This window comes from Balaenoptera physalus (assembly GCF_965194825.1).
Source record: "Balaenoptera physalus genome assembly, chromosome: 3".
Taxonomy (NCBI): domain Eukaryota; kingdom Metazoa; phylum Chordata; class Mammalia; order Artiodactyla; family Balaenopteridae; genus Balaenoptera; species Balaenoptera physalus.
In genome coordinates this window covers 148,421,366-148,432,885 of record NC_138890.1, presented here as the reverse complement: position 1 = coordinate 148,432,885, position 11,520 = coordinate 148,421,366, and the positions used below count along the sequence as shown (strand labels likewise).

General features: G+C 42.4%; 1 protein-coding gene across 6 annotated transcripts in view; it reads right to left on the bottom strand.

Annotated features, from left to right (window-relative positions):
• PRLR (prolactin receptor) overlaps nt 1-11,520 on the bottom strand; it is a 206,427-nt gene that overhangs the window by 71,254 nt on the left and 123,653 nt on the right. Inside the window, exon 1 of one of the 6 annotated variants that reach the window (XM_082453777.1) lies at nt 4,459-4,554. The exons of the other annotated variants lie outside the window; for them this stretch is intronic. The gene's annotated coding sequence lies outside the window, so the exon portion shown is untranslated. Of the gene's footprint in view, nt 1-4,458; nt 4,555-11,520 lie in introns of those variants that run through there. 6 annotated transcript variants of the gene reach the window in all.

Sequence of the window (11,520 nt, the reverse complement as noted above, 5' to 3'; positions counted from 1 at the left end):
TGGCCAATGTTCATTTTGAATGGGGCAACCATGGGTTGGATGAGGTAGCCACCAGCAGCGGACCTGAACCAAAGGCCTTTCTGCTTATTTTAGCTCAGAGACCACAGGTGTAAATCCACCTTCCCAGAGAAGCTTGTAGCATCTAACAAGCTAGGGTTACACTCCTAATTCAGAGGACAATAAAAAACAACCTCCAACGATGAAAAGACCTTAGCCAGAATTCTCAAGAAATTGGCTTAAAAATTAATCCCCAATTGATTGCAACATTAAGAACATTCTTAAAATGTTACCTTTGCCCTGATGTCTAAACCCCCATGGAGGGGTTTACGAAAAGGTTCTTTATGCATTTGAAGCCACTAATACTATAAGTGGGGAAAGAACACACTCTTTTAATTAAAAGAGCAGATTGTTATGATTGTGGTAATCTGAATCGAGAACATCTTTTTTACCTAGAAATATGAGAGAATAAATATTTCCCGGAGTTAGTATCCAAAGCTTGGGATTATTTAGGATTAGTAGCCAAAATTGTTATTTTACACTGTATAATCAGGAAGGCTGCTCAGAGGAGACTGTTAGAAGGAAAATCTGTTTTAGGTTTCCTGTTACTCCAGCCAGTTGGGGACCATCTAAACGCCATTTGTCTCCGACCCTTGAACTGTCTTCTCCCCCACTCTTGGGGCAACACAGCCAATGACCCTCTTGGAGCAGCAAATAACTGGCATGTATCAAGGCTAACACTTCTGCTTTGCAGTCTAGTTGTTTGCTTGACTATCAGATGTTGCCTTTTTTAGGTAGTTGAACTTGGCAGAATAATAAACTGTGCTTCTGTTTACTCTTTTGTTCTCAAGGCTAATTTAAAAGTGCTCTTGGTGGGTGAGTGGTGATGATAATGGAAACATCTTAAACCATTAGGTTGAGAACTGAAATACCAACATGGGCACAGGAGACTAATTCCGTAGCTGATGGAAATGAGTCAATGTACCTTCTTTAGCCTGAGCACCATGTGCAGTGTTCTTTTAGTTCCCATAAACCACAGGGTCTGGCTCCCCAGAGTTGGGAGAATATAGCATCTAGCCAGAGGATTTGCTTTACTTTGAGGTTCTTTAAGCCCCATGTTTGTTCCAACAGCCTCAACTCAGCCCCTTACTACTGTTTTCTCCCCATGGGTTTTGGTCACATCATTTTCCAAAGTGGCCCAATTGCATCAATCATTCATTTTTATTAAAACAAATGTGTGTGTGTGTGTGTGTTATTATAGCTATATCCCACTATACAGCATATTGGCTAACATGATTCATTGCATAGAGGCACCATGGTCCAATGAATGTGTTAAGAACCTGAAGCAGACCAAAACGTATATAAAAGTGACTTGTGCCATTTTTTAGCCATGTGACCTTGAGGAAGATACGTAACTTCCTTGAATCTCAATTTCTTCATCTGTAAAGTGAGAATACCTTTCGCTACCTTTTTGGATTGTTGTGAGGATTCGATGCACAGTATCGAGGAAATAGCAAGTAGTGAATACATGCTAGTGATATTAATGGTTAACACTGTTAATTTGTTATGCCAGGAATTACAGGCATCCTCAAAGCATCTCTAGGAACTAAGACCCATTATTATCTTCACTTTGCTGATGAGAACAAGAGAGACAGGTTAAGTACTTGCCCAGCATCACAAAGATATGAAATGACCATGCCAGGATTCCAGAGTCCTCAGTCTGGCCACTACTCCCCATGTAAGAAGAGTGGGCAGCAAGGGTTTTGACACCTTAAGAAAGTGGAACCTTATTTGTTCCCTCTCACTCTTCTTTTCCATGCTTCTTCATTCACACCTGAGTCAGAAGCAGGGAAAGACAGAAACTGATACAATAGGACAGTGTAACCAGTAGACCTCTGGCAGACCAGCTATGGAGCTTGGCCTCAACGTCAGCTGTGAACTTGTTGGCTGAACACAAAGGCAGTTGTTATATTCCATGTAGTCAAAAGATTTTAAACATTCTAAAGTTATTTTATTAGAAGGGAGGAGTGAACACTCTTCTATACAGATCCACTCTACTGAGATCACTGAAAAGCACAAATATAAATATCATGACATTATTATATTATTATCATTAGCTCATCCTGCAACATCTACTCTCCACAAACTTAAATAGAAATCATTTTTGCTATCAGTAGTAAATCTTAAATCCCTTACTAATCTTATCCCTTAAATCTAAGATATTAAGATCAGGAACCGTTTTATTAACTCAAACCTACAGCAAAAAGCTGTTCAACTCAGATTGCCGAGATCGTGGCAATTTGCTCTTTTAATTAAAATACTAGTGTGACTAGTGTGTTGTCCAACAGCTGATGAATGGACAAACAAAATGTGGTATATCTACAATGGAATCTTATTCAACAACAAAAAGGAACGAAGTACTGATATATGCTACAACATGGACAAACCTCAAAAATGTTATCTCAAGTGAAAGAAGCCAGTCACAAAAGACCACATATAGGGCTTCCCTGGTGGCACAGTGGTTAAGAATATGCCTGCCAATGCAGGGGACACGGGTTCAAGTCCTGGTCTGGGAAGATCCCACATGCAGTGGAGCAACTAAGCCCGTGCGCCACAACTACTGAGCCTGCGCTCTAGAGCCCATGAGCCACAACTACTGAGCCCATGTGCCACAACTACTGAAGCCCGCGTGCCTAGAGCCTGTGCTCTGCAACAAGAGAAGCCATCGCAATGAGAAGCCTGCGCAACACAAGGAAGAGTAGCCCCCCGCTCGCCGCGACTAGAGAAAGCCCGCGTGCAGCAATGAAGACCCAATGGAGCCAAAAATAAATTAAAAAAAAAAAAAAGACCACATATAGTATGATTCCATTTATACGACTTGTCCAGAAAAAAGCAAATCTACAGCGACAGAAAGTAACTTAGTGGTTGCCAGGGGCTGGGGGTAGGGGAGAAAGGGGAAAGGGGAATGACCACTGCTAATGTGTACTAAGTTCCTTCTCTGGTTGTTGAAATATTTTAAAATTAGGTTATGATGAAGGTTGCACAACTCTGTAAATATACTGAAAACCACTGAGTTGTATACTTTAAAGAGGTAAACTTTATGGTATGTAAATTATATCATAATAAAAATATTTAAAAGAAACGGTGTGTTATTTCCCCTACTTACTTGCAAAAATGATAATAGACATTCTTTCATGTTCAGCAATCCTCATTATTAGCAACACTCTTTTTGAATAAACAGTGATGAACATGAAAGCGTTTATCTCCTTCCTCCCCTCACCCTCCCAAGAGCCTTGATAATTAATCTTGTCTTTACTTTTAACCTCTCTGTCAAGTATTTGACTGCTGGAAGTCAGAGTTCTAGAGATAAATGGCTCTCTATTTAAGTACAATTTTCAGGCCAAACCTTCAAATCTGCCTCCATCTCTGGCCCCTTCCCTGTGTTCTCTTTCTTTCTCTTCCAAAACCTTGCTGCTGAGGACCCAGTGTTCCAAATCAGAACTGACCTGGAACAGGGCCTCCACACTGCAAAGGGAACAGAGCCAATTGTTAATGAATACAAAGCATTATAGACAGAAACTGGCGGGGATAAAAAGGATGGTACCTCATCCTTTTGGATGTTGGTGGTGGAAATGTAGGCAGCTTTTATTTCAATACGTGTGCCTTACAACAGGAGTTAGACGGGAACTGGGATGTCAATTAAGAGAACTGCAAAAAAATCATGATTGATTGGCATTTAGGCATCAAGAGAAAAAAGTTCTCTCCTTAGTGTTCTTGATTTGCTCCATTTACTGTACAAACAACCAAGGCAATGGCAAAATCGTATCCTTTGGATGGAAATCCCAGTCCAGTTTCTAAATATTGAGAGTTCTGTTCTCCACTCAGCTTTCCTGCCAGGAGATGCGCCACATGGATTTGTGCAGCTCTGACAAAACACTTCCTTTACGTTCCATTCCTCTGGTCCAAGGACGTTAGGGAGGATTTGCCCATAGGTCAAGGGATTAACCTTGGCAAACATGGAGTAGGGGCTCAACTGGTTTTAAGACAGGAGGAGGCCCTGAAATCTGGAAAGATTCCAGTATCTTGGCCAAATCCACTCCCTCTGTCATTCTGAGATCATTACCTCAGATAATACTAAATCTTGATCATTTTACCCACTGCTAATATTTTCCCCCTTTGAAGCATACTTCCCCTTTCTTTTCTTTCCTTCCTGTTCCCCTCACCTTCCATCCTCTGTCAGCGACAGAGTAGCTTAACTCCTTTACCTACATCAGAAGGCAGGTAATATGCCAAGCAGTGGGGTGAGAGTGAGTACAGGATTCTGCAAACACACTTTCACTGTCCCCTCTCCCCCAGAGGACCTGATCCTCATCCAGAGAGAGACAGGGGGAGAGAGAGGGAGAGAAGAGAGCTTGTGACACCAGGAAATCCACCCAGAATCCAAGAAGCCCAGTCACTTACCCTGGGCATGCCACAAGCCAGGTGAAGTTTGGACCCTTGCTTCAGAATTCAGAGGGCGAAGGCACAGAACTTGCCTTCTGATTTACTGAAAGTGCCTGGTAGGGTTTGTTCCTGGCTCTGAACACCCTCAGAGACCAGTCTGTGCAGCTCTGATGAGCATCAACCCGTTTGCTGATTACCCCTAGGCAAGCTGATTCAGGCAGATTAATATTTGCCTTGTGATATATAAGGCCCTTACTGCCTCTCCCCCGCACTGCAAAAAAGCAATAATTGGATAACTTGCTTGTGACAGTGGTTGGATTTGCTTGGTTTGGCTTAATTTGGTTTACAGTTCACTTGCCACTGAATCAGAGATTCAAAGCAGCTATTGTTTCCCAGCAAAGCAGAGAGGATGAGCAAGGCAGAGGGGAAGACTTGAGAGGGGTAAGGGCCAGGGCAGCAAGGGCAAGCTACAGTGGGTGAGTCATGAATCCTGCACTGCCCTTCCCACTACAAGCTTGAGTTTACCCCGCCATCACTGCGTTGCCAACATCTGATCACTCAGGTTCTGTGAAGTGTGTCACACGGGATGCGACACGTGTTTCCGAAGGGGCTGGCACTGGCCACGGAGCTTGGGCTGTTCTCTCAATCCTTCTTGCCAAAAATCACTTTCCAGACAGAAGTGGATTTTTAGCTCCAACATTGTGTAAAGTCGGGAGCCTAGTCACAACAGTAGATGCAAATGGAAACCTTCTCACAATGTCATTTGTTTGGCTGGTATAATGGGTTGAATCGTGTCCCCTCAAAAGAGATGTTAAAGTCCCCCAGGACCTCAGAATGTGACCTTATTTGAAAATAGGTTCATGGGAGATGGAATTAGTTAAGATGAGGTCATACTGGTAAGAAGTAGAGACACACAAGGAGAATGACCTGTGATGACAGAGGCAGAGACAGAAGTGATGCAGCTGTAAGCCAAGGGACTCCAGGACTTGCTGGCCACCATGGAAGCCGGGAAGAGGCAAGGAAGGAGTCTCTTCAGAGTCTCAGAGGGAGCATGGCCCCGGTAAAACCTTTGTTCCAGACTTCTAGCCTCCATAACTGTGAGAAAATAAATTTCTGTTATTTTAAGCCATATAGTTTGTGGCACTTTTTTTTACAGAAGCCCTGAGAAACTAATACAGAGGGTTTTATCTGAGTGAGCTGCTGTGCTTTTATAAGCACCTTTTCTGTGACCAATTCATACTTCTTTTCTGCACCAATGCAAAGTTTAATTGCACTTTTAATCAGTGAAAATAGTTGGACTGTACAGGATTTGGTCAGCCTGACTAATGTAGACAGAGCACAGTCCTATTCTAGGGCAGCATCTATACTCCTTCCAGTGGGAAAGTTGCTAATGGAAGAAGCCAGCAATGGTGTTCTGAGTTCACTGCTATGAGGTCTGGTTAATTTTTATTTAAAGGAGAGCTCTAACCACTAGAAAGAGCTTTAAGAACGATTAAGGAGACTTGAATACTGGACAGACACAAAATCCCTACAGGAAATATGGTGCCAAAAGCATATTACGCTTTTGGCAATTCCCCAGCAGGAGTGGAAGGAGATATGAGAGAGAGGTAGTCATGGAACCGCATCCTCCAATCCTCATTCTGGCTTTGATGTTGTCATTAGTTATGCGTCCCCAGCAAAGGCACTAAAACCTCTCAGGGCTTCCATTTTTTTCAGGGGAAACTGCTTTCAGCTTACCGTCCTATCCATATAACATGGAAGAAAAAGGTGTATTAATTCAACCTCCATATTCCAGATTTTCAGAAAAAGCTTTGTGTGGCCTCTCAAGCATCAAGTCTCTTGGCTCTGTGTCCACAACACTCAAGACCATCCACATCTGCTTACTCCAGACTCCTGAATCCTTTTTCTAGAACATAGATTCCATACTCAGAAACGTTGTCAGCTCAAAAGAGATCTGGATATATTACTTTATTATTTTTTAAAAAAGCAAATCTCAGGCATCATGTTATTTTACACCTACCTACTTCAGTGTGCTATCTAGCAATTATGACCATATTCTTACACAACCATAGCGTTATTTTCATTATCTAACTGGATTAGTAATAATTCCTTGATATCATCCGATACGGTCCTGATTATATTTTTGCAATTCAAAATAGGAAACAAAGTGGTCAATTAGTCTGTAACTTCTTGAGTTGGAAGGAACCTCAGATAATCAGCTTCTATTAATATCTACTTAAGGCAGAGGCCTCCCTGTCCTGTTTTCAAATATCACAGAGCATTAGTGCGTTAGGAAGGACTGTGGCAATCACCCAGCTCGACTTCTCACTTGACTGATGACGACACTGAGGCTCTGAAAAGTCACGTAACTTGCGTGGTCACATGGCAAGTTAGAGGTCAAGGTAGGATTGTGATCTATTCCTCCGATCCCGACTTCACAGCAGACTGTCTCTGTAGCAGGAAACGCCACAGGCTTCTTCCAATAGTCAGATCTATAATTTAATCCCGAAGTTATCGTTTCGGGCTCACTGAACTGCCAATTATGTGTGCTTTAAGCTTGTTTCTTCTGTGAAAATAGCGACCAACGAGCCTGAATTTTCTTTCTGTTCATCTGTCATGCTTTTGGAGACTATCGTTAAGTTGTATTTTAGGCTATTCCTATGAGACTGAGGAGCCCTGAGTCTGATCCTATCCTCACAGAGTTTGCTTCCTCTCCTGAACTAGTAAAGGACACAGTCACCAGGAGCACGAAAAAGGTCTTGCTCAAATGAGGTCACGCTCTCATTTTTGCCAAGTGGTCATGAGAATATGCCATCAAAATAGAATGCACTCAGAAACAGGCCCTAAAGTCTTCAGCTATGTTTAATTAAAAACAAACAAACAAAAAACTCTTCACATGTCAGGTGAAATAGAAACCAGGAAGCTGAGACAGAGTTGGAACTGGGTGGGCTCTTGAAGTGTTTGCTGAGATGGTGAGGTGTTCTTGAGGGCGTCTGATGGCTACTTTCTCCTTAGATTATCACACAAAGATCTGGTGCCCTGGAGACCAGATTGCTCTCTACTGACTCTGGAAAACAAGGTGGAGAATAGGTTAAAAAATCCCCAGGGTCCAAAACTGTGTCTGAATAAATTAAAACACCAAGTTACAGGAGCTGAAGATTAAAGTAACAACCCCAAGTCAGTGAAATCGACTGTTTTGACTACAGGATGCCAAAATGCTACTCTGCTATTTTGACTGATGTAAGCCATTTGCCCAGCTGGTTGCCTTCTGGCAATAAATTAGAGCACAACCTCAATTAACTGGGATTTAATTCAATTAATTGAAAAAAAAATGTGTTTTCTGTCACATTTCACTTTTTGGTAGAAAGTGGCAAGATAGCAATCCAGTATCAGGGCTTTATTAAAATATCCTCTAGAAGGCAGTGGCTTCCAAAATCTGTTGCACATTGAAATCACCAGAAAACCTTAAAAAATACTGATTCTTGGCTTCTCCCGCCAACATTCTGATTTAATGATGTAGGGTGCCACCTGAACTTCAGAATTCTAACGTATGACAACGTTTGCGAACCATTGTTCTAAGGTATTTTGGGGGTTGGTGTGATGCATCCCTGTTACCCAAACCATTATATAACATTGGATGGAGGGACATTTGTTTTTCCCCCTTTGGATCTACTGACCCAAAGAAGAACAATCCATCTAAGGCTACATAAATACAAATACTGTATAATTTAATGTGGTTTAGAGAGTTTTGTGCTATTTTTCCTTAGAGAGTTCTGTTGGTTTTAAAATTAAAAATTAGGAAATAAATACTTCTTTACTATTCAGTCAGACAAACAAAATCCTGTCCTTGTGAAACCGGCTAAGAGAAAAAGCTAAGGGGCAGGGAGGGATCAGAGAGAGAAGCAACGAGAAGCACAAAGGACAAATCCAGTTTCTCCGTGGCCCCTTGGCTTCCTCGACAAATGCAGCTTTTCCGGCTGTCTTGTTCTATAAGCCTCTTGACCGAGATTTTATGTGGATGAGCTTCTGGTGAGAAAGGAAGAGAGTAAAGGCAGCAAGGGAGACACAAGTGCCTTGCTTTTGATGTTCATTCAGTTGTATTGGCTTGTTTCTGCTGCTGCACCTGAGCGTATCCTGTCTTGATTATGTGGACCCCGTGAGCCCTGACCCTTCTTGCTTGACCCTGGATTGCATCCCCAGCTCGATTCCAAGAGCCCTCGTCACAGGCTTTGGAGCCTGTTTGTCCTTGCTGCACCCTGCGTTCTGTTTAAGATCGACTCCATGCTCTTCCTACTTTTCCAGACAACCTGGTGGCTTCTCCAGACAGAACCCAAGCCCTGGATTTTCTTCTCATCACCTTAGTTAGACACGGCCACTGTGGTGCCCCAACCAGTGCCTATTCTGAGGGTGCCTGCCGTGGACAGTCGTGTATGCACTGGCTGACATGGCTTCCCTCTGGCCTTACCCGTCTCATGGTGCATCTGACCGACTACTGCATTGGGTTGTCAGAGGCCCACAGGGGCGTCTGGTTTGAAAACCTCTGTCCAGAGAAGGGAGAGAAGTGACAATCAGATGTTTCATGCTGGGGACTTGAACTGGCCAATGGAACAGGAAAAAGAGAGCAGCAGTAAGGGTAGAAGTTGAGAAGTTATGACGTAGAGAGACGGCAGAGTGGCCATGATTCCAGGAGGAGCGGAAACCACCAGCAAACTGTAGTGGGGAAGGAACAGAACTCGGAGGTAGAGAAATAATACATGGAATTAACAAAGAAAAAGCCTTCTGAGAATCTGATGAAAGCTGTGCACAGCCCCTTTCCCAAACCTTGCCTTACACACAAATAAATAAATAAATAAGGGACAATATTTTGTAAGCCTTTGTGGGAGTTTACCGACTCTCTGAGGCCCATCCATGGGCCCATGGAGGGTTCACAGAAGCCAGTTTGAGAGCTTTAGGGTAGCGGGTAAAGAAGTTAGTAGTTGGTTATGGGAAGAGAGGCAAGTGTATCAGGAGGAAGATCTCTAGAGCAGGGTTTCTTAACTTCGGCACTATTGACATTTGAGGCTGGGTAGCTTTTCATTGTGGGGCTGTCCTGTGCGTTGTGGGATGTTTAAGAGCATCCCTGGAGCCTGCCCACTAGACGCCAGCACTAACTCCGCAGTCATGACAGTAACAAATGTCTCCAGATATTGCCAAATACCATTGGGAAGCAGAACTGTCCCTGGTTGAGAATTACAGCCCTAGAAGCTGACTGATTCATGGGAAACATAGCATCAGGGTAAAGACCTATCACTGTCAGTTTCTGAGGTCCTTGGAACTGAACTTGGATCTGGTTTCCAATCCTTAAGAGACCCAGTTATTATTCGACTCCTATCTCTGTTATGAGATAGGAGTCTCACAGCATACCCCATACCTCTCCTGCTCCCACTTGAGCTGGCTAGTCCAAGTGAATCGATTCTTTTCAGTGGTTTTCAAACTTCAGTGCACATCAGAATCACTTGGAAGGCTTAGTAAGACAAAGATTGCTAAAATCCACCCCCAGGGCTTCTGACTCATAGGTTTTGGGTGAGGCTGGAGATTTTACAATTCTAATAAATTCACAGATCATGCTGAGCCCAAAGTCCATACCTTACAGGAAAAAAAGGTGTCTACTTAAAACTCTTTCTGGAGCTCTTACAGCAGAGGCAGAAGAGCAGAAGACAGAATGAAAAAAAAGTGACATCACATCCATGACTGTCGTCAGTACCCTGCAGGTACTGATGCAGGCTACCACCGGCACACATTCATTGAGGACGTGAACTTCATGTGAGACATAGTTAATACTGTACTCTATTTTATAATCCTCTCAGTGACTTGGAGATAACAATAGCTAATATTTTACTCACAAAGAAAATGAGGCTTGGAGGTTAGTGATTGGTCTAAAGACCTCACAGGTTTTAAGGCACTGGGCTATAATTTGAACCTAGATCTGTTTTTATTAGTCTGAACTTTCTCTACTCTTCAAGACTTTTCTTTAAAGCAGCACAGCTTTCTCTTTCCTTTATGAAAAATCTATATGGGATCTCAAAATATAAAACCGATAGGAATAGTTGAAAGGGGAGAAGAAAGAGTAGGCGACCAGCCCCATCCATCTGGCCTCCTGTTTGTACCTTTTGGCCCGCCTGGAGACACCAGCACAGAGGTCTAGGGCTCCTAGAAATCCAGCAGGAAAACCACTGCCTTACCTAATTCGGTCTTTACAATTAGTTCATATATTTCAAAACAATCTCTTTCAACAAGGATCCAGTTATCTGATTCATCCACACACTTGAATGCATACCATGAAAGGCTATTCTCTGACTCCAAAGAAGCGTACTATCAATAACAAGGCAAGACAAGAAGCGAGATGTGGGAACAATTACTATAACGCGTCAGCTTCTTTAATGGAGGGACACATTCTTTTTTGGTGGGAACCTACAAATAAGAACCATTTTAAAGTATTAAAGTGTTAAAATATTAAAACGTTGAATCCCATTTTACAGACCAAAACAGCCATTTATACTTACACACACATATTTAAAGAGAGTAAAATTAGAAAAAAAAATGTTGAAAAGTTTAATCTGGGCTGGGCTAGAGCTAACCCTCTGGCTTGAGGCTTGGAACTATTTGAAAGAGTTCTGACAAAAATTGCAAGGGCTGTGTAGCTAAAAGATGAGAGAACTGCCTTTTAAAGGATATCACAGTAGTTCCAGTTTTGCCAGATGAAAAGAGTTCTGGAGATTGGTTGCACAACAATGTGAATGAACTTAACACTGCTAAGTTGTCCTCTTAAAAATGGTTAAGATGGTAAAATTTATGTGTATTTTACCAGCATTTTAAAATGAGAAGATATCATGGTAACTACAACATTCTCGTTGAGTAGCTAAGGTGGCCAGGAAGTTAGTTATTTAGCGATTTGTTTGCTGTTTTGGTGGGGGATGAGTGGAAGGAGGATTGGAAATTTACAGAAAACAGGACATGCTTCAACATAGATGTATACTTTGGTTTTGTGAGTCATTTGCAAGGCATAAGTCAGTGAGATTCAAAAACTGTAGTTGAGAAAAA